Consider the following 20,881-nt stretch of genomic DNA (forward strand, 5'->3'; position numbering starts at 1 on the left):
CCCGTGCTGCTGCTGGCAGCTTGTAATTTCCTTCACACCTAATTGAACTTTGTTTTAAAGTCTTTTGTCTGACTAATGTCCAGAGTGCTCTGACATGGCCACTTGGCCTTTCACGGCGATTCTCCATCGGTATTTACAATGGGAGGCTTTGGGGAAGGCACCTCGACTGCTGCATGGGGAGAACTGGAAGCCAAAAGGCACAGCTTGAGGGAACGGCTGTGGGGGCCCAAATGTGGCCCCATGGAGTGAGGACAGAGCTGCACTCTGACACCCTGCAAGGACAGTCAGGTAAGGGCTGGATCCTGCAGAAAGCATCCCTGGCACAGCATGGGCAGGGCAGTGGCTCAGCCTGCACCGTGGAGGTGCCACTGGTGGTCCCAGCTGTCTGTGCTCCCACCCTGTGTGTGCTGTGGCTCGAGGACAGGGTCCAGTGCAAGTGTGGGGGCTTTGGTGGGGTCCCCTGTGCCTGGTGCCTCTGCTGTGACCTGAACATCAGCTGGAAACAAAAGCATCTGCAAGGGAACAGCCTGTCTCTCTCTTCAGGGGCTGCTTAAGACTGTACAAGGAGATAAGCAAATTATATGGCCTTAAATATCGGTGGGATCTGTGATTCTCCAGACAGCCATCAAGGCAGGGCTAACAAGGGCACTTTAAACACCGAGTCAAGCATTTCTGCTGCAGAGATCCTTGTCTCAGCCTTCCCCTGGGAGAAGAGCAGACAGCAGGTTTGTTAAAGAGCACTGCTTTAAGTTTTTCAAAGTGAAATTCTTGTTTTTCTGCTATTGCTAAGGAAACTGAACATTTTGTCCCTGCTGGCCCCTGAGCTCCAGCACTTACTGCTGAGGTGGTGCAAAATCAAGCCTAGGCCAAGTGCCCTTCCCTGCACATGCAGAGGGGAGGTGGAATGTTGGAGCATGGCACCGGGCAATGCTCTACCAGCCTGGCACGTTCAGTTCAGGATCTGTCCTGTCTGGGATGAGGAGGATCTGGCCAGGGAAAGTGCTGACAGTGGCAGGATCTCTGCCTGGCACAGGGGACCCTGCCCTCCACCCCATGGCCAACACCCCGAGCACAGCTGCCCGTGGTGCTACCCCCACCACCAGGGCCACAGACCTCACCGAGGCTGCAGACTGGGGAGTCAGGGAGGGGATGAAGGTTCTATGGATTGATCAACTGTTCCTTGGGCTGGCAGGAAGGATAATCCTCATTAACACACCCTTTATTGCTGCAGCTCCTCAGGAAAGAGATGGAATTCCAGCATTGAAAAGAAAAGTGCCTTTGAATTAGTAATGTTTGTCTAACACAGAAAGCTCCAGGGCACCTGGGATAGTTCACAAGTGGTGTCTCGTGTTTTGGAGGAGTGGGAAAAAAGGGGTTTCAAAGGCAAAGCCCTCCCCGAGCTGGGTTGGAGTCACAGGGCTGCATGAGCAACGACCTTCTCTGCCGTGTCCCAGGCTGCTCTGACCCTCACCCGGAGCTCATCCTGCCCCTCCAGCGCCAGCAGGCCCTCACCACAGCGTCTGGAATCCACATCATCTCGGCTGCAGCTGTACCGGGAGGATCCCAGTCTTGCTCCAAGTGATTTTCAGAGAGCTGAAGGATATTATTCTCTCTGGCAGACTCATCAATACTTTTAATTAGCTTTTTTTTTTTTTACCCGGCTTCCATTCCCTTCCTAGATATCAGCCTCTTAACAGATTTGAGTATGTTTTGAGCTGCCATACCCGATGCCATTTAAATCACTTCTCAAGGGCGCTGGGCCAGGGATGTGCAGTGGCAGTTTAAAGGGATTAGAGCCCTTTGTTTTTTCACAAGTGGTTCAATTTACAAAAGATCAGGGTTCAAGACCTGCACACTGTAAAGTGACTTAAAGCCATGAAATCTATTTCTCACTAATTCTAGATTACTCTCTACTTAGGAGCCCAGGGTGCCAAAAATCGTGGTTTTTGTTAAAATGATATGAAATCCCAATGCCAGTCCTTTTAACCACTATTCCATAGTGTACAGTGTCATGCAAATTCCGGACCTATGTGAGCAATTATGGAGCAATGAACATGATCATTTCGATTAAACCAACACGTGTTTTCAAAGATTTTATTTAACGCAGATAACCGTAAAACTTTGTCACTTCGCTTCTCCTCTCGGGCATACGCACAAAGCCTTAAACACCCCACGTATCTCCTTTGTAAAGTCTGAGCATTAATTGCCCACTGCTTATTCAAGCAGAGCCCCCATTGAGGGAAATGGGATTTTGTCTGAATAAAGGCTGCGGAATTGGACCTCTTGTCTGTCGGCGAGAGATAGGCGACCGGTTTGGTTTTAGGGTCTCCCGCTGCAAAACCGGAGCATTAGGGAAGATGGGTTTTCTGTTAAAAAAGTTTTATCTTACTCAGCATCATACTTGTAATTTGAAATGGAGAGAACCGGTGGCCCACGCGATCATGAATAAAGAACAGTGGGAGAAACTGGGTCAGGCTGGCAAGAAGGTAGGAGCTGCCCCGATTGTTTTTCTTCCAGCCATTAGCTTCACAAGAGAATCCTTTTTCTCACTGGACGACTGTACTTTATTTTTCTAAAGCAGTATCCCTCTGACAACCCAAAAGGAATACTGCATCTGCAAATGAATGGTGCCTGCAAAGAGACAACATGAAATTTTTAAAAAGCATGGTAATAAACGCTATTCAAAAAAACACAATCTCTGAAAAACATGGCCTATTGAAATGACAAGCCGAAAATCATTTGCTAAGCACTGAAATGGCCCCTTTTGTCACCCCAATCCTTCTGTTGACAGTTACCTTTCAATCCTACAATTGTGCAGTAAGTACTGATTTTTATTCAATGTTCTATTCACCCTGCGTATTAATGAAAAGAAAAAAACTTGTAAGAATAGCCTTTAATAGGCTGATAGACAAGGCTCCCCTATTCTCCTGCTAGAGCTCCTCTTATCAGCTTCTCACAGTATTGCTGCTCGCTCAATTCTTTCCCATTTCTAAACTTTGCTCACCCATCTGGGCTTGTTCTCAACTGAGATGGAAACATTTTTATTTCACAAGTCTTGCTGACCTTTTCTTCGTCTTCAGGCAGCATTAGGTGAAGCTCTAACCTCAGACCAGCTTTTTTTAAAGCTCAAAAAGCTCAAGCAGATCAGGTCTCAGCTCATCCGAAGGGGACTGGAGGGGTTGTTGCCTGAACACTTCTGAGCTCTCGGGGTGACAGGGCAGCAACCACGGTATCGGCAGTGACACAGTCCCCTGCTCACCCGTTTCTCGCTGCCTTGAGCTCGTGTTGGGGTTCTGGGGGCAGAGAAAGGCTGGTCACACTCCTGGGTCTCACAGGGGCCATTGGCATCACTGTTCCTTGGCCAAAGCAGTGACTTTTATGTACTTGTTGCAATTAGAAAGTGTAAAACAAACACTGAACAGTGTTGTTCTTGTCTGGGAGTATCCAATGCCAATTCTTCCAAGGTTTCTGGGGCAGTAAGGAGCAGCTTTGCCCAAACCTAGCAATTATATTTATTACAATTTACCCCCAAGTTTGTAGCATGTCCCCAACCTGTGACTTCAGACATGTCCCCACTCACTCAGAGCTGGTGGTCATGGTGGCCGGGCTCTGTGCAGAGGTTTGTGGGGGTTTTCCCTTGCCTGGGGCCTCCTCATGGGGGCTGTCCCTCTGTCTGGGCTGCCTGACGTGACCACTGCAGGCTGCAGACCCCTTGGGCAAGCAGGGCTGTGAGGGGCCCTTGGATGGGGCAGTGAGGTCCATGTCTGCTCCCGAGCCTGCTCCCAGATGCGATGCATCGCCCGTGCTCCGGAGGGGAGAAGCCTCCTCCTTCTCCGCATTCCCCACTCATGCAGTTTTTCTTTCCAGTAGGGAAATTCAGCACATAACTATCCAGGACTGCAAAAATGTAAACAGTCTGTGTTACATGTCTTCAAATTACAGCCCCGCTGCTCTACACATGTGCAGCTAATCGAAGCCCTCTGCTCGCGGGGCCCCAGTCCGGGCGAGCGCCAGCAACTGCCTGATGCCCCCTACCCTGAGTGCCCCCTGCCCTGGATGCTCCCTGTCCTGGGTCCCCCAGCCCCAGCACTTCTCCAGGACCCCCACTGCTGCCATGCCCTTGGCACCCCACTGGAACCTCCACCACCGCGAGCGAGGGCTGCCCGTGGCTGGCCCTGCTGCCCAGCGAATATTAACGAGGAGAAGTCTACTTAGGGATTGTTTGAATAGAGGAAATTGTTTTACATTGTGATGCAATATTTCCACACCGGGGTCTCATTTATGCAGCATATTAAAGTCAACACTCGGCACATCTATCTCCATAAGGAGCCGGGCCCATTATCCCCAGTTACTTTTAAGCAGTCTTTGGCTGAGTCCTGACGTGCCGCTGGTGCCATACATCACGGGGATGCAGTTCCTTAAACTGCAGCTCGTGATTGATAGTTTAACCTTTTTCTCAGAGGTTAATTCGATATATGCTGGTGTAAACTATAAACCACAGCTCCAGCCTGTCGGGAGGACGTAATCTGCATGGCACTCTTATGAGATCTCAGGTGCTGCAGTAATTACAGTCTTCTCCACCTCCTTCTGCCACTTCTCCCTCCTGGCAAGAGGAGGAGGAGAAGGTACTCACCAGCACCTGAGGAGTCCAGGTCTGACCCCGCTGTGGCAGAGGAGGCTGGTGTCCAGATCAAGGAACTCCCTGAGGTCCCTGCTCCCAACAGCTCCCACAGTTGCTCCAGGGTTTTGATAGGCAGGTTGGGATTTTGGCATGTGGGGGGCCTTGGGCCGCTCCCAAGTGCATTCCTTCCTGGAATCTTCATGCTGTTCCTGAGTATGGTGGTAGAGGTGGCGGGGTGAGCAGCACCTGTCTCAGCACAACAGGTCCTTTCATGGAGCTGGCGGGGACGTGAGCCCATGCTGGGCATCCCTGTGGGTGCCCCTAACCTCTGACCTGTGCTGCTGTCACACACCATGAGCGGGCATCACGGGTGGTGCTGGTTCATGCCACAATGGCCATGGTACCTGTGCCTATGGTGGGAGCCTCACTGCTCTCCCACCCTGGCTCCCCTTCACAGGGGAGCACAATCCCCTCCTGGAGCTTCAGCCTCTCTTGCTTTCTTAATTTCTCTCATTTGTTCTTTTGGTTCCTCAGGAAAGCCAAGGGTTGGAAGGATGTGCTGTCATCAGTTGCTCTTTGGTGGCTCATCCCAGAAGAGCTGTGAGGCCACCAAGCTCCTCTGCTCTGGCAGGTGTGCTGGCACAGCATCCACACCACTCTGGCCCTGTAGGAACCTGGTCATTGGGAAACTCTGTCACTGCTGCCAAGCTGGAGTGAGGTTTGAGGGGTCTGCAGTGGGTTTGGGCGGTCTGCAGCGAGTTTGCCATCAGGCTCTAGCCCTCCCTGCTGTGAGGGTCTCGTGCTGGCTGTCCAGTGGGCGACTGTGTGTGGCACAGCTGTAACCTCCCAGCATTCCCCAGGAATGGCTGTGTGCCGTTCATGCATCTTTTTGGCCTCTGTCCCCAAAGAGTCGTTATTTCCATAGGAAATAACTATTTCTGCACAAGATCAATAAGATTTTGTTGAAAAAAAGGGAGAATTTTAAAGGCTTGGTTTAATTTAATCTATTTCTTTGCAGGACGCTCCCTTTGGTAACAATAGGAATTCGATTCCTGCCAGAGCAGACTCCTTAATTAGACCCCACAAAATGAACAGTAACGTGTCTCTGGGCTGAAATTCTCCCTTTCTGGAGCTTGCAGAAAGGAGGGAGTTTCTAACTCATAATTGCATCTGAATGCAAATGGCTGTGCCAATGTGAATATATTAAAAGCAGCAGCGTCAGCAATCACTGTGAAAAAAAATACATACAAATGAGGCCCCAGCTTATTGCTCCATTTGGATGCTGTGAAATGGCACCTTATTGTGTTATTATAAGATTTCTTGCTTAGTTAACAGAAAATGCTTACAATTAAGTCTGAACTCATTTAGTGCTCAGACTAATTCACATTAGAAAAAGGATGTGACCTCGGCTCCAGATCCCTTTTCTATGGCTCTCACTGTAAGTGGAGGTGGCGGGTCTAGTGGTGGTGTGTTGGGGAGGAGCAGTCCCATGTTCCCTGTGTCCCTTGTCCTGGCAGTGAGTTGTGCAGGGAGCACAGGGCAGGGTCCCAGGGACAGGGCTCACACATGGGCTGGGCACTGAAATGACCCCTGTCCTGCCCGTGAACTGGGGGTGTGAGATGATGTCATGACATGGGCTTTCTGCTTTTTCCATTTGTCTTAAATCCTGACACTCCCATGGTTTGCCCCTGATGTACTGTGCCCTGTTCAGTCACCTGCTGGTCCTGCCTGAGCCCTTGTGCCCAGCCCTGGTCCTGCACTGGGGCTGTCTGAGCAGGGGGCTGCTGCCCACAGAACCCAGCTTTGCTTGCCAGGTGGGTGGTACAGGTGGAGTGGGGATAACAGGAATAGAAAGGGGGGCTGAGTTTCTATTCTGTGACTCTGGGACCTGTCACTCTGCTGTGACTGCTGGTTGCTCCCTGCAAATGACCAAGGTCTGCCCAGATCCACCCTTTGATGGTGAGTGAAAGGGACACTGAACACTCACTTGGAGCAGACAGGTGCTTCTCCCAGGGTATCCAAGTTAGTGGAAACCACTGAATTTCATCTCCTTGCATATCTGCCCTTTTTTATGACATTGAGAAATACCATCCCTGTACCATGTGGGAAGGCTGCAGATAAATGAGGGCAAGTTTGTGTGTGCATCAAACACTGTGATGATGTGTCTTGTAGAACAGCCTCCCTGGTGCAGCACATAAACAGTCTGTCTTCTAGGCACAGCTTTAGACATGGCAACTCTGGCAGGGGCCGTGTTAGGAAGAATGAGAATAATATAAATTTTGGGAAAGAGTTGCACTGTGGGAAATTCAGCAGGCACTGCATGGTGAGGAGCTGGCAGGGTGCTGGCACTTTCCAGGGCCTGGCCATCCTTCATGGCTGCTGGTGGCTCTGGGAGCTGAACTGGGGGTGCCCAGTCTGGTACTTTCATGGCACACTGACATCTGTCTTTCCCTCCCTTCCCCTTCTTCTTTCCCTTCTCCTTCCCATTCCCCTTTCTGACTCTGATCTAGGACTCCTCTCCCAGCCATCCAAGTACCAACCCTTCTCCTGTACAACCAGTACCTGTAGGATGAGGCCTGTGGGTAAATTATTATTGTGACCCTCACTGCACTGTGAAAAACTTTGTGGAGCTGCTGAGTGAAAAGTAAAATTTGCATTTAAATAGAAAATGTTTGGCAGTGTGTAACCCACCGTCTGTGTGTGGCAGGGGTCCCTGGCCATAGTGAAACACCAGCAGCAGCAGCGGTGGGGTCCTGGGAAGCAGAGCTCTCAGCGACTGCACCAGACCCTCCTCTGCGCCTCTGCAGGGTGGGGACTTGGCCCATAATCACTGACTGCTTTAACAGCCCGGCCCAGACCCCTCTTGCTGGGGGCTCACCCCAGGTTGCCTCTGCCCCCAGCCAGCACTGCCCACTCTTTGCCCTCTCTGGGAGCTCCAGGGCTGCATGGAAAACTGGCCAAGGCAGCCAGGGCTGGGCACAGGAGGGAGAAGTGCAAAGAATTTTAGGTGGTCTATAAATTAATTAAGCCCCCTTTAAAGGTTAACGAGGTCCACTCTGTCTGTCATTAAAGTAACTTCATGCATTTAAATTTTAACAGTCAAACCAATTAGCAATAAAAATGTATGAACTGTACTTTATTGGATTCTGGTCAAGCCAGAATTGGTTAAATGTTTGATGTCTAATACATTTTTTCCCCTTCTCTCCATTTTAAACACAACCTGTATTTCCCATGGGTCATGAGAACACTAGTGAGCTCAGGAGTTGGGACACTGGGATGGTGACAGTGGCAGCCAGGGCTGCTCTGACCGAGACCCCTCCTTGCTCCTTGGTCCTCACAGCAGCCTGGCACCCCAATCCATGCTTAGCATCATTGGGAAAACACTTGAAACTCTTAGTAACACCTTTCTGAAAGGAAAACACTTTGGGATTCTTGGTGGCACTTCTCCAAAGGCACCCACTGCTTTGCTGCTGTAGGGACCCCTTGGAGTCCTTTCCCACCTATAGAGGCAGGCAATAAAAATCATCTACACAAGGGACCCAAAATTCCGATGCAGCAAGTTCTAGTCCCAGCAGAAATTACAGGATTATGGCACATCTTGTGTCTGTAACAAGGACCATGTGAAGGGGGTGTTTGCAGGATTGCAGGCTGCCGGCCAGCCCAGCAAAGGGACAGGCTCGGGGGAGCATCGAGGTACCTGATCAGGTAAACACTCAGAGGAGCAGGCACTGACCTCCCTGAGTAGAACAACAGTGGATAAATTCTCTGCACACAGACGTGGTGGTATTTATTTCCCCCAGGGCCTGCAACCAGCAGACTGCACAGGTACTACAGAACCTGAACCTGAAATGGCAGACAGGGATGGCAAAAACCTACCAGGACAGAGCCAGGATCGAGGGGGCTTGCTGCAGAATGGGGTGGGTTTGGTCCCTCTAAAGGGCTGGTGCAGAGTCTGTGCTGCCAGGAAACCCGGGATGAGCCTGTCAGGAATAGTGGAATGGGGAAATCTGTTTGATCCTGATCACTGATCAAAATGAAAAATTATGGGCGGGGGGTGGGGGGCAGGAAGAGCGGAGGTTAACGTTCAGCAGAGCTGCTTCAAGGGTCTGCGCCGGAGCTGCGGCTCCGAATACCCCCGAGAGCAGTTGTGGAAACCAGATGTTGAGGGGCAGTCACGGGGGGGAGGGCAAGGGGCTGGTATCTGCTCATAATTACTCTTGATTTTGTGTGATGACATTGAGACTGTAGGCAAACATGAAAGAACACTTGTGGGGACAGCAGTGTTCATGCCGGCCAATGGATTAATAAAGCATGACTGACATGCAGGGAGCAGGAAGGCGCACATGGAAGTGTTTTGTAGGGGGTTTGATGTTCCACAGGCCCACAGAGACCCTTGCCAATGCTGCTGATTGCCCCCCAGCACAGCGATGGGAGCACTACTCTTGGGAAGCTCCCAGCACTTTCACTGCTGTGCTCTAACACCTCCGTGTGACCAGTAACCACTCACTTTGTGCTAAGGGGCTCCTCGGGCACATGAGGAGCCTGGCTCAGGAAGAAGGCCTCAGGTGCAAGACATGGTCTCACTTACCTGTGACAAACACACGGCAGTCCTGTAGCAGAATGTTCCCAGGGATGCTCTCAGCGGGATGTGCAGGGTGCAGGCACAGGACCAGCACCCATCAAGGCCAGGTGTTACACTGGCATGTCACCCTGGGGATGCCACAGGGTTAACAGGAATCTTGGTAGCTGCTGGTGGCTCCTCTGGCACAGAGGGGTTAGAGGAGCCTGGCAGAGCTGACGTCTGCCAGCTCAGCAGGCCCCAGCCATGCAGAGGGACGGGAGAATCCCACCACCAGGGCAGTCTGGTCTTGCAGGCTTTCTCCCCTTAGACACGAGGGAAACTGCAGCTCACTGCAGTGAGCCAGGTCTGTCAGGAGTGGAGTACGCTCCCACGGACTCCAGTGGCAATATTAAAAATGAGATTAATCCTGTTTCTTCAGTCTTTCTGGAAGAAATAAAGATAACAGGGGATCACACAAGCACCACGTTTTCCAGTTTTAGCAGCAGAGCCGTGTTTCTGCAGCTGGATCACATTCTTCTTAGGAACTTCCGTCCCTCCCGCCACCCCCTGGTCAAAAAAGGGGTTTGTGGAAACAGCCCAGAGTGGAGCTGCCCACGAGGTCCCCATTTGCAGTGCCAGTCTGTGGGTGACATGTGGTCAATGCTCATTCAGAGCCTGAACTCGAAAACAGTCAGTTCCACCATTCCCAACACCGGGCCTGCTGTGGGAGATGCTGGTTTCCGACTGGGCTTAATTCACACCACAGACTATTTGGAGCTGCAGCTATGGGGCAGAATCCAGGAGAGCACAGTCAACCTCCTCTCAAAGCAGGTCCCTGACTCAGAAACAGCACGTGGATGGTTAACCGTTAACCCATTCCAGTTAAATTGGAGCAATTAACACGTAATCAGATTAACAAGTACTGTATTCTGGATAAAGGGATTTATCCTTTAGCAGTTGCCCAGCGGGTGCACAAAACCTGCACCTCAAGAAACGGGATCAGAACTGCGGGCTGTGGAGGGAGTGCTGGCCCTGGGCAGCCCACCCGCAATGGGGTGCGGGCATTGCGGGGCAGCAACCACGCTCAAACCTGGCTCCAGGATCATCCCGGCTGCCTCTGAAGTTAGAGCTACTGCTCCTTGCTCCCCTCGGAGAGATGCCAGGTTCCTGGAGGATCCCGGGATGCAAATCTGACCCTTACTGAGGAAGGCCAGCCCCGACCCTACGGGGTTCATCCTATGAGCCCCTGGGGTTCATCCAGCAGGTAGGTTCATACACGCTTCTGGAGAATCATTCCGAGAGCAGGGAATGGGGTTGAGCGAGAGGTGTGGGAAGAGCACAGCAAGGGGGAGTCAGTCACCACCCGCCTCCTGCACTCGCTGCAAACCTGGAGAGAGACTGTTACAAGTTTTAATTTGTAAAACCAGGAGGAAAGGAGCACGTGAATGGAGAGAGCAGGATAGCAGATGGGCAGCAGGGGCTGCCCAGCTTCACAGGCAAATTCCAGGCGCTTCTGGGATTCCTTGCACCAGCAGGGTTTGTTTTGTCAGCGGTTTAGCGTCCTTCCTCTCTCTTCTAACCTCCGTGTTGTGAGAGGTAGCCTTGCTGGGTGCAGGACTGGGAGAGTGCAGAGCCACGTTTCCCATCGCGCCGGCTCTGCCAGCAGCTGCCAGGCTCTCCAACATGCTCACGGGTTGTTTTGCTCCTTCCTCTGCATTCAAACCACCAGCACCAGCCCCGTTCTTAATTACTAACCCAGCTGCAACCTGTGGCTTGGGTCCTGTTAGTTTAACTCGGTGTGGCTGGGAAGGGGTCACCTTTTCCCGCAGGCGGGGGCAGAGCTGCTCTGCAGGACCTGGGCTGTCGGCCAGCCAGCGTGGGGAGCTACCTGAACACCCCCAGGCTCTGCCTTGACACCCACCGAGCCGGGAAGGTCCTGACCACAGCCCTGTGCTCAGTCCCGCGCACCCTGCTCAGCACCTTCCCACCGGGGCACAGCAGCTTGTGCCGGGGTGTTGGGGTGCACAGGATGTTGCCTTGTGGGGGGATAGAGGAACCCCCCCGAGGGACTGGGAAGCATTGTTGCTGGGATCCCAGACTCACCACTGCATGTCCTGAGCCTCAGGAACTGCTAACTTTCCTGGAGGAATAAACAAAATCCTCAAAGGTTCTTGACGACTTTCACTTTCAGAACCCTGGTCGTTCCTCCCAGAACTGCCTATGAGTGGTGGCCCTGATGGATTTGGCTGGCAACTGGCAGGTCCTGGTGACAGCAGAGATCTCAGCTTCCAGGGACACAACTACAGCCCACACTCAGCACCTCTCTCACCTGTGCTGCAGCGCCAAGCTCTGGGGTCTTTTATCCATCCTCACCTAGAGAGCTGAAATCTGCTCAGACCCAAACCACCTTCCAGTGCTTTTGTCACCTGCAGCTGGGTCCAGCCTCAGCTTATTCCAACTGCCACCCAGCTGAACTCTTTTCATGCCCCCCGGGGCAGAACCCTGTCCCCACTCAGCCTTGTCCCTGCTCAGTCCTGCCGTGCTGGCTCCAGGTTCCTCAGCGGTGCCCCCGACAGCTCGTGGAGAGCCCGCGGTGTGTGCATGGTGCAGATCCCCACGTCCCCGGCGGCAGGAGGGTGGTGTGCTGTGTGTGTGCCATGTATGTGCTGTTGTGCAGCATCCCCTGAGAAAAAGGAGCGATGGGGCAGAACCACAACTGACGTTTCGCAGCGAGCGGGGACTCACGGAGGGATCTAGACCCAGCTTTGCCCAGTGCCTGTGGCACTCGTGGGCAGCTGGAGGACGAAGAGCTCACCCCGGTGTGTTTCTATGTATGTGTCTGCAGCAGGGGTGGCTGGGCCAGCAGTGAATGGCCTCTCTCCAGAGCAGTAATGCTCGATGCAGGATTGTTTTCTCTAGGCAAGGATTATCACAGCGATCTGGGCAGCCAGTGCAGCTCCAATCCCATTACTCCATTAGCATGGGCGTTATAAGGTGACACTCTGCATCTGCTTGACAAAACACAGCTTCAGACTCTGCGCTGAGCATTTTAACCAAAAGGAACCCAGTTTTCACTTGGAGAGGATTTGCTATTATTATTGGCCTGTAGTTGCTTAGAAATAAACAGCAATAAAGACTTTGCCAATTTACTTTCAGAATGTTCTCATTTGAAACACGCCATGCAGAAAAATATTAACAAAGTAAACTCCCAGCTTAGAAAAGACTAAAGAGAACTTTTTTTTGGAGTGTCAATGTTTGTGGAAGTGTTTTCTGAAGAAGCTGCAGATTGAATTGAGCAGCTGTTGGTGCCGTGTTGCCCAGGGCAAGGCACGAGGGATGGCCCAAGGGTAGAGGGGTGGCAGAGCCCTGCTTCACTGGGGAGGCAGGGAACACTGGTGGGCAGCAGCTTTAGGAATGCCGTGCACCTCCATCGTGAAGTATTCACTTGGGAGGGGACATACAGCCCATCCTGTCACTGGGTGCCTATAAAAGGGCAGTTTCTCCTGATGGAATGACTCTCAGGAACAGAGAAAAGCCCCACTCCATTGCTCCCCTTTATCAACTTGGCACGTCTCAGTCCAGTGCCAGCCTAGGAAGGGTGAACATGATAAGGTGTAAAAACCTGAACTAAAGCTTAGCCCTGAGTTTGCAATGGAATTATTCAGCATTATTTGCTTGTAAATTGTTCCTGTGGTGAGATTTAGTAAAAAACTGAAGGGTCTTTTGGCAGTGGTAGAGTATGAGGCTGTTGTACTGGTACACAGACATTTTCCTGTTTTGCCCGTGTTCCTGCTGCCTTGGAGACCATGTCCTGTTCATCAGGGTGTATGTACACAGGTGCCAGTGAGGTTTGGGCTTTTCTAGCCTCCTGTCCCTGGGCACTTTGCTGCAAAGGTGGCAGAGGAGTCCCTGGCCTGGCAAGGAGAAGTGGGGTCCCTGGTCTGTCCTCGGTGGCGGGAGGGGAGGATTAGTGTCTCACCGGGGGCTGAAGGCTTCCTCACTCTTGCTTTCCAGCACTGCAGGAGTGGTGGTGAATTCCTGCTTTTCAGGGCAGGATGCCATGACATGCCCTAGTCCTGCTGCCTGACTGCCATGGGAGCCCCTGATGCCCTGTCCTGGCCTCAGGGGTGTTGACTGGTGACCAGCAGCCTCAGGGATGGCTGGGGGGTGATCCGGTTGCCTTTGGTGGCACTGCAGCTGCCCTCACTGGCACTGTGGCTGGCTGAGGATGCCAGATCGCTGCTTCCACTGAAGCAAATTCCACGTCACCAGGAGCTGAGCGCACCGAGGGGCTGGCAGGTCATTCACTGTGGGCATTTCCAACAACAAATGAGCTCCAGCGAGCACTCATGAGGATGGGGAGCGCAGGGACAGCTCACTGAGCGGAAGCCTAGTTTTGAATTTGCCCAAATATTGGTCCTTGTGCCAGGACAGAGGTCATCGGGAGGGGGGAGCACACAGGCCAGTGTTTCACTGGAGCAATGGAGACGTCTTCCTTTAGCACTCTGATCACATACACAGCCTTCACGCTGCTGCCAGCAGCCGAGTGCCTTTGTGTCCCTGTGCCCACGCTGCTGAGTGTCACAGCCGTCACTGATGCCATGGTTCCCACCTTGCACACTTTGGGGGGCCTTCTCCCCCTCCGTGGTGCTGTCCCTGAAGAGCACAGTGAGGTGCCCTGCCTCAGGTGGGGATTCATGGATGTATGAGTCCATGAATCCTCCAACATTTAAGGCCGTGCCTGGCTCCCCAACCCAGCACAGGCACTGCAGACCCACCACCTCCCCTTTCTGAGGGAGGAAGCAAAATCTGTGTCTGAGCACAGACTGACAGACTTTTCAGGAAAGATTGCACCTCTGGGATTTATGGAATAAGCGCTGTAGCAGGTTGCAGCATTTATGCACTGGTCGTGTCAGGCCAAGTGGGACATGCTGCCCCTGCTGACTGCTGGGCTGGTTGCCACTGGGAATCTCGCATCCGGGTTGCAGACACACTTGGGACTCCCCTGTTTGTACTAACAACACAATGAAAGCTGAGCTGGAGTCTGGCGATGCACACAGGCAGCACTCCTGCGGGGCTGGAAGGGGTCGGCCGGCGCTGGCAGCAGCTCTTCCCATGGTGCCGACTGGCAGGTCGTGCCGGTGTGCAGGGACACCCAGCCTGTGCCTCCACTGCAGACCGTCTCTGTCCTGCCCTTTTTCCTCCTATGTGTAGGAGCAAGGAGCTGATCTTGGGATGCTGCAAGGTCTGAAGGAATTGGGAAGTTGCAGAGACAGACATTGTTGCTTTCCAGGGGAACAGTGCAATGGTGTGGACAGGAGGGAAGGGGTCAAGAGCCAACAAATCTCCAGTGTGTGGGACAAGGCACTGCCTTGGGGCTGCTCTGCTTGGCTGGACTCTCCTGGGAGACTTAGTCTGCATGGAGATCCTTGGACTACTCCTGACTCCATGGATGGGCTGTTACATGGGATCCTCCCATCTTAGGCACTGTCAGGGTGGGACTTACGCGCTGTCACTAGGTTCATATAAAATGTGATGGATCTTACTGTAATCCTTGGAGCCCACATAAAAAGATACTCTCTAGATATCTATAAAACATGCTGGGATTTGCAATTAAAATGCCTGGGTGGTGACTGTGCCTACAGCCAGCCTTCTCTTCCTCCCTCCCTCCTTTCCTCCCTCCCTCTCCAGTTCAGAGCAGCTCCATGTAAACCCTATTTTGCAATCACTGTTTAAATAACAAGCTGCCTTCAAAGGAATATATTTAGAACAGAGGGTCCCCCCCATAAGCGCGCTCGGAGCATTTGAGTGATTTCAGCTGGTTTGGCGAGCACTCCCTGTGATATCATGGGCCGACCATTTCTTTGTGGATCTGTGAGCTCAGGCTCTGAAGGGCTCACAGCTCTGCAGCTCCCGCAGTGCCACCAACAGCATTCCCAGCCACGTGTGGGCCTGGCTGAGTGTGATGGATGTGTGTGGTGGGGGGCACAACTGCCAGCCCATCACAGGCTGGCAGAAGGTGAGCAGTGTCCAAGGCTAGTCATCCCCAGTGCTCCTGGCCGAAGTGGAGGAGTTGGCTATGCTTTCATGGCCTTAGGTGGCCAGTTACCATGGGCCCAGACCTGATGTGTTCCCTGTTAGTGCACGTGTGTGACTTTGACACTTTACCAAGGAGTCTCCGTGAGTCAGAGGGCGGGTTGGCTCAGTTAAACACCACAGTCTTCCCTGGAGGAGTGCATTCACCCTTCTCACACAGGCAACAGCTCTGACTTGTTCCTGCAGCAGGCAAAGGCTGGAAGAATTTGCTGAATGTCAAACAAATACTGATTTTTTCATTTTACAGTGAACTCCCCCTCGTCCTGCCAGCCAGGTGCCTCTGGCACACCAGCCAGGTGACTCTGGCACTGACAGCTGCCCTTGCCTCGGGAGCAGCCCCCCTGGCTCCTTCTTCGTGGTACAAAGCCAGTTCCTCTCATTATCTGCTGGCTGCAGATGTTCGCAAAGCTGTGAACTAGATGCTCCAGCACTGAGTGTTTTAGGCGAGGTCTTGTTCAAATATCTGTGAATTTTTCAGCAAAAACAAAGTACCAGTTTATGGGCAAAGGGACACGGGAACCATTTGCTCTCGTGTTACAGACAGCCCCCTTCTGATGGGGCCAGCCCCAGGGACTGAGCAGTGGAGGCTTTGTGGCAGGAGGCAGAGAAGGGCTTGGCAGAGCCTCACAGGAGAGAGGGGAGAGCCATCGAGGAGCCTGGGGTCCCTCACCTCCGAGGATCACCTGCAAGGGTGTTCCTGACAAGGGCCCCATTGTTCCACGAAGGACTCACCCGAGGAGCAGGACAGCTCCTGGTGTCTGTAATTAGCAACAGGAGCTCGGCCGTGCTCGTCCTCCCTAAGGCAGCTTGGTCATGTCTCTGCAGCTCTCTGCATTTTTTGCCCAGGTGGTGAAGCTTAGGGGGGTGGTACAGAGGGATGGGCTCCACTCCCACCATCCCCTCCTCTCCCACAGGAACATCTGCTGCAGCTTGCAGCCTGGGGCATGGGGACAGCCCAGGGAATGAGGATAGTCTGGGCCATGGGGACAGCCCACCACCTGCAGCCATCCAGACTGTACAGGAGGAGAAAAGACACCGAAAGAACTAAAATGAGCCCCATATTTCTGTGTCCTTGCACAGCTGGCTGTGGTGGAGAACTGGGTTGCTGAAGCTGCAGACCCATTTTTCAGCTGCTGTTGGAGTGTCTGGAGAGAAGGAATTTGTATATTTTCAGTGAGAGATTCCCCTTGGTATTCCCACAAGAATATCTGAGACTATATTTGAATCCAGAGAGCCACGGCTGCTCCCAGCTCTGGGAGTGGAGTGGCAGCTGCAGGTCCCCTGTGCCTGGCAGTGCCCCTGGACTGAACTATGGGCACAAGGGCTTTCAACCAGCTGAGAGAAATGCATGGCTAAACAGTTTTCTTGTGCTTTAAAATGTGTGTTGCTGTCTCATTGGAGCAGTAGGTTTAGAGGTCCTGGGCCCAAAGTTTTTAATCTGTGCTAGTTTGGAGGGTGAGATCCTATTTTCCTGTGTGGGATGCTGTGGGATGCACGTGGTGCTGCCTGAGGTGCCCAAGCAGGGCTGAGCTGGGATGCTCCTAGAGGGCAGTGGGTGGCTCAGAACCCTGGGGGTGGCTCTCCTTGGGCTTTGAAGGACATTTCACTCATATCCTTTGGCTTTGAAGGGCAAAGCTGTGCTGGGCACTGACTGAATGTACCCCTGCCTGCTCCAGGGCACATCTAGCCCTTTGTTCTGGGCACCCAGAATACTCCTATTGCATTAAGCCTAATCACAATAAGACTTACTCCAGCCAGGCTCTTCACTGACTGCTCTGACCCAGCGAAGCGATGCCATCCCCCGGCCGGGCGGGGACAGTGCCGGTCCCACAGCTCCTCCCGTGCGCGGGTCTGTCCCGAGGCTGCCCCTCCACGGGGCTGCTCCCACACAGCCCAGCTTTCGGAGGCGGGAGGGAGCGGGAGGAGGCAGCTGCTCGCAGGCTCCAGCATATGCTCGCCAAGGCTTTTCTTCCAAATGCTGCTCATAGAGAAACAAAGGGAAGGAGAGAGACGAGATGTGCAGCAAACGCCTGGATGCAGCCGTCGGCTGTCAGGGCTGTGCTTATCTCTGTCTCCGGTGTTAATTTGAGGCTGCGTCCTCGCCCAGACCCCTCTGTCGTGACTGTTGGGGCAGAACGTGGCACTGACCCGGTGCTGCTGCGCGATGCACGCCTCCTACCCTGTCTCCCTGTGGGAGATGCTGCGGGATTTTCACAAACCTTTTGGGACAAAAGATAAAAACAACAAGGAGAAAAACATGTTCACAACAGAAAATAGGATTCAGAGATGGGGGAGGTTCTGCCAGGCTATGCCTCTCTCCGTCACCATGCTCAGCCCCCACCAGTTTGCTCTGGAAATGCTGGGAATTGGGGCTGGGGGGTTGGCTGGGAGGGTGCCTGTTCCTGGAAATGCCCAGGAGAACTTTCTCATCACAGTTCTCCAGGTAAAACCCTGTAACTTTATCATCCTCAAATAATTTGAAAGCAGCCCCCTGTCCTCCAGGCACACAAAGAATGGCTTGATCCGTTGCTAACAAAGCCTCTTAAAAGATAAAGAGCAAAATACAAGGCAAGGAGAGCATGCCTGGCAGGCAGACAGGAGCTGGCCAGTATAGGCCAAATTCTTTAGGAGTTGAGTTTCCGTTTGGGCTCAGCTTTCCCGTGGATTCTATACACCTAAAGAAAACAAACCGTAATCCTATCTGGGGCCCAGCACTCTATTTATTTCACCTGGTGAAAAGATCTTGCCAATTCCCCCATACTGAAACCCAGCAGCTGCCCAGCAAGGGAGCTGGGCCATAAGTGTGTTCTGCATTATGGAAAACTTGATATTAAAATATAAATGTGGTCTTGTGAGGATGTATTCGCACTTGTACTGTGGGAGACATTCTTCCAGGTTTCTCTGCTGCTTCGCTGTGTGATTTGGATCCCACTCGCTGCTGCTTCTCAGCCTCTGGTAATCCCGTTACACAACCCTAATCCGCAGATTACAAGGGGGGAAGTGCCCGGCCTCCACTCGCCCCTTGCAGCCCCTCCTCTCACCTGTCTTAGGTTTGGAGCTGGGCAGAGGAAGGCACTGATCGCATGGAATTGCTCAGAATGAGGGTCCCCTTCCCTCCCTTTGCCTTCCCCTCGACTCCGTGTCTTCCTCCCTGATTCCTGTGACGCTGGAGCAGCCAGAGCAGGCAGGGGCGGGCAGGGCTCAGGGCAGGCAGAGCAGGCAGCGGGGCTGTCCTGTGCTGGGGCACAAGTCAAAGGTGGTGGGTGACACCCACGGGTGCAGTCTTGGTGCAGTCACAGCCGCTGCGCCGGGTCCTGCAGGTACAGAACATCCCCCACCCACCCTGTGCCGGGCAGGGTGAGCTTCTGCCTGCAGCCCTGGGGCATCAGGCACCGCCTGCAGCAATGCTCCCACCAGCAACACAAGCGCAATTGTGTTTCTAGCGAGTAAGGAGACAAAAAGCCAAACATTTTCCACTCTCATTTCTCTTTCCTGCGTTTTGTTACTGATACCTCCCTGTGGGCTTTGGGGCTCTGACAGACGAGCTCTGCAACGGATTAAAGGGTTACTGTGCTCAGCTGTCAGAGGTTGCCGTCCCTGAGTGGGATGGTGCAACCAGATCCTGCCTGTGCCCCGTGCACTCCCCCAGCCTGTGCACCAGCCTCTGTGGCTGCTGGTGCAGGGATGGAGCAGGCGCCACGGCCACAGGCTCGACCTTCCCGAGCCTCCCCCTTTACAGCCAGGTTTGCCCTCAATTCCACTTGCCCTTTCAGACATCCAGGGAGGTGACCCTAAAACCAATCCCCTGAGCACGTGCAGGCACAGCTCTGCTGCTCTTGCTGTCTGCCCCACAGCCCATGGGGGCTCTGCCTGGCTGCTGTGGATGTGGGAAGGGCTGCTGGGAAGTCCAGCACCATTCAGAGCCTCACACAGCATGACTGCTCAAACCCAAGGGCCGGGCCACTGCAGGCTCCTGGTGCGATGCCACCCTATGGACCGTGGCAGCATTCCCTACTCACCCCAGCCCACCCAAACCCCATCCTGCTCTCCAGCTGGGGTTTCTAGCTGAGACAGTTCTGTATCCCCTGTAATTGGCAATGTTTGGAAAATAAAAGCTCGAAGTATTTGCAGTATTATCACAATCATTCCAGGCTTTCTGTGCAGATGGATGCTGCTGACAACATCTCCATCAACTGCTTCCCAGGCTGATAAGTCACCAAATATGAAGGAGGAATGGTGTGGAGATACCATCAGCGTTTCCATGACGCATTAATTCTTAAATATGACCAAAGGGAAGGGACCATTTTCCAGAACTCCCCCTTGCTGCAGCTTTGAGCAGAGTCCTGTGAGGAGCTGTTGGGACTGTTTGTGCTTGGATTCACTTTTGGGCTCACCAGTGACCACCTCAAGCCAAGCCTGCTCCCTGCCAGCCCCAGGCTGCAGCAGGAGAGGGGTTCTGGGGCTGTGGGGAACATTGGTATCAGCCCTGCACAGTGGCATCTCCTCCTCGAGGAGTCCCAAGTGCAGCATGAGTCTGGGGACATGTCACCTCTGTGCCACCTAGGGACAACTGAGTTTAGTGCCATTCTAGGAACAGGAGTCTCCAGTATGAGAGGGGAAAATCAGAAGTTGGATGGGAACACTGGATCTGTTCTTACATGGCCAGAAGGGTTTTTGTCATCTTGGATGATCTGCCCAAGCCTCAACCCTGCACACAGAAGCTGGTAATTTCTGGAGGTCCCCAGAGGTGTGTCCCCTCTGGGGATGGGGTGGGGTTTCCCATGGAGAAGCAGCAGACGGCAGAGGAGCAGGATGCTTCTGGACACTGTGCCATAGTGAACCCAGCACAAATGCTCCAGGAAGGGGCAGGGGACAGTGTGAGGCTGCACCCTCACAGGGCCAGGGAGCTGCAGAGGGTCTGTGGTCAGACACAGTTGTCAGATTAAGCAGTGCTGGGCAAACTATGACTTTTTGAGGAGCAGGAAGAGCTCGCCAGCTGTTTAAATTGTGATGGCTCTCAAATAACAAGATTAGGCAACTGTGGGCTACAGGAAGGATACCAACAATTACCTCCTGATTGGTAAGAGCTGTAATTAAAGTGCAGCGTCTTTCAGGCTCTCAGAGCACTAGTCCGGTCCGTGTGTAGCCATCCCTACATTTGGTTCTCATTTATTTGCCTCACCAACCACAGTGTCTTCTGGATCTTGTCAGGCACGTTCGCTTGGTGCTGGTTGTGGTTGCAGAAGATCTGAGTGTGGGGGCTGCTGTCTCACAGTGTCCTCAGGGTCTGCTGCCAGTGCTACCTTTGAGTGCCAACATGTGCCACCTCCCACCCTGCGTGCCCTCACCTGGGAGCTGCTGGGCTGGCTCACTGGCATGGAGGGCACGATGTGTCCATAACACCTAGTGCTTGAGCTCCCTTCAGACAGGCCTCCCCTCACAGCTGCTCTAGTGCCCTGGTGTGTGGGTGAGCTCAAGAGGAAGACAGAAACCAGCATCTTCTCCCTCTGTAACCCCTTTCCCTGCCAGGATGAGGTGATGCTCTGCCCCTGAGCTGCTTGTACTTGTTGCCTGCTGGCCCAGGAGTACCGAGGAGGAAATCT

This window comes from Manacus vitellinus, unplaced genomic scaffold (assembly GCF_001715985.3).
Source record: "Manacus vitellinus isolate BGI_N305 unplaced genomic scaffold, ASM171598v3 scaffold_31_pilon, whole genome shotgun sequence".
Lineage (NCBI taxonomy): Eukaryota > Metazoa > Chordata > Aves > Passeriformes > Pipridae > Manacus > Manacus vitellinus.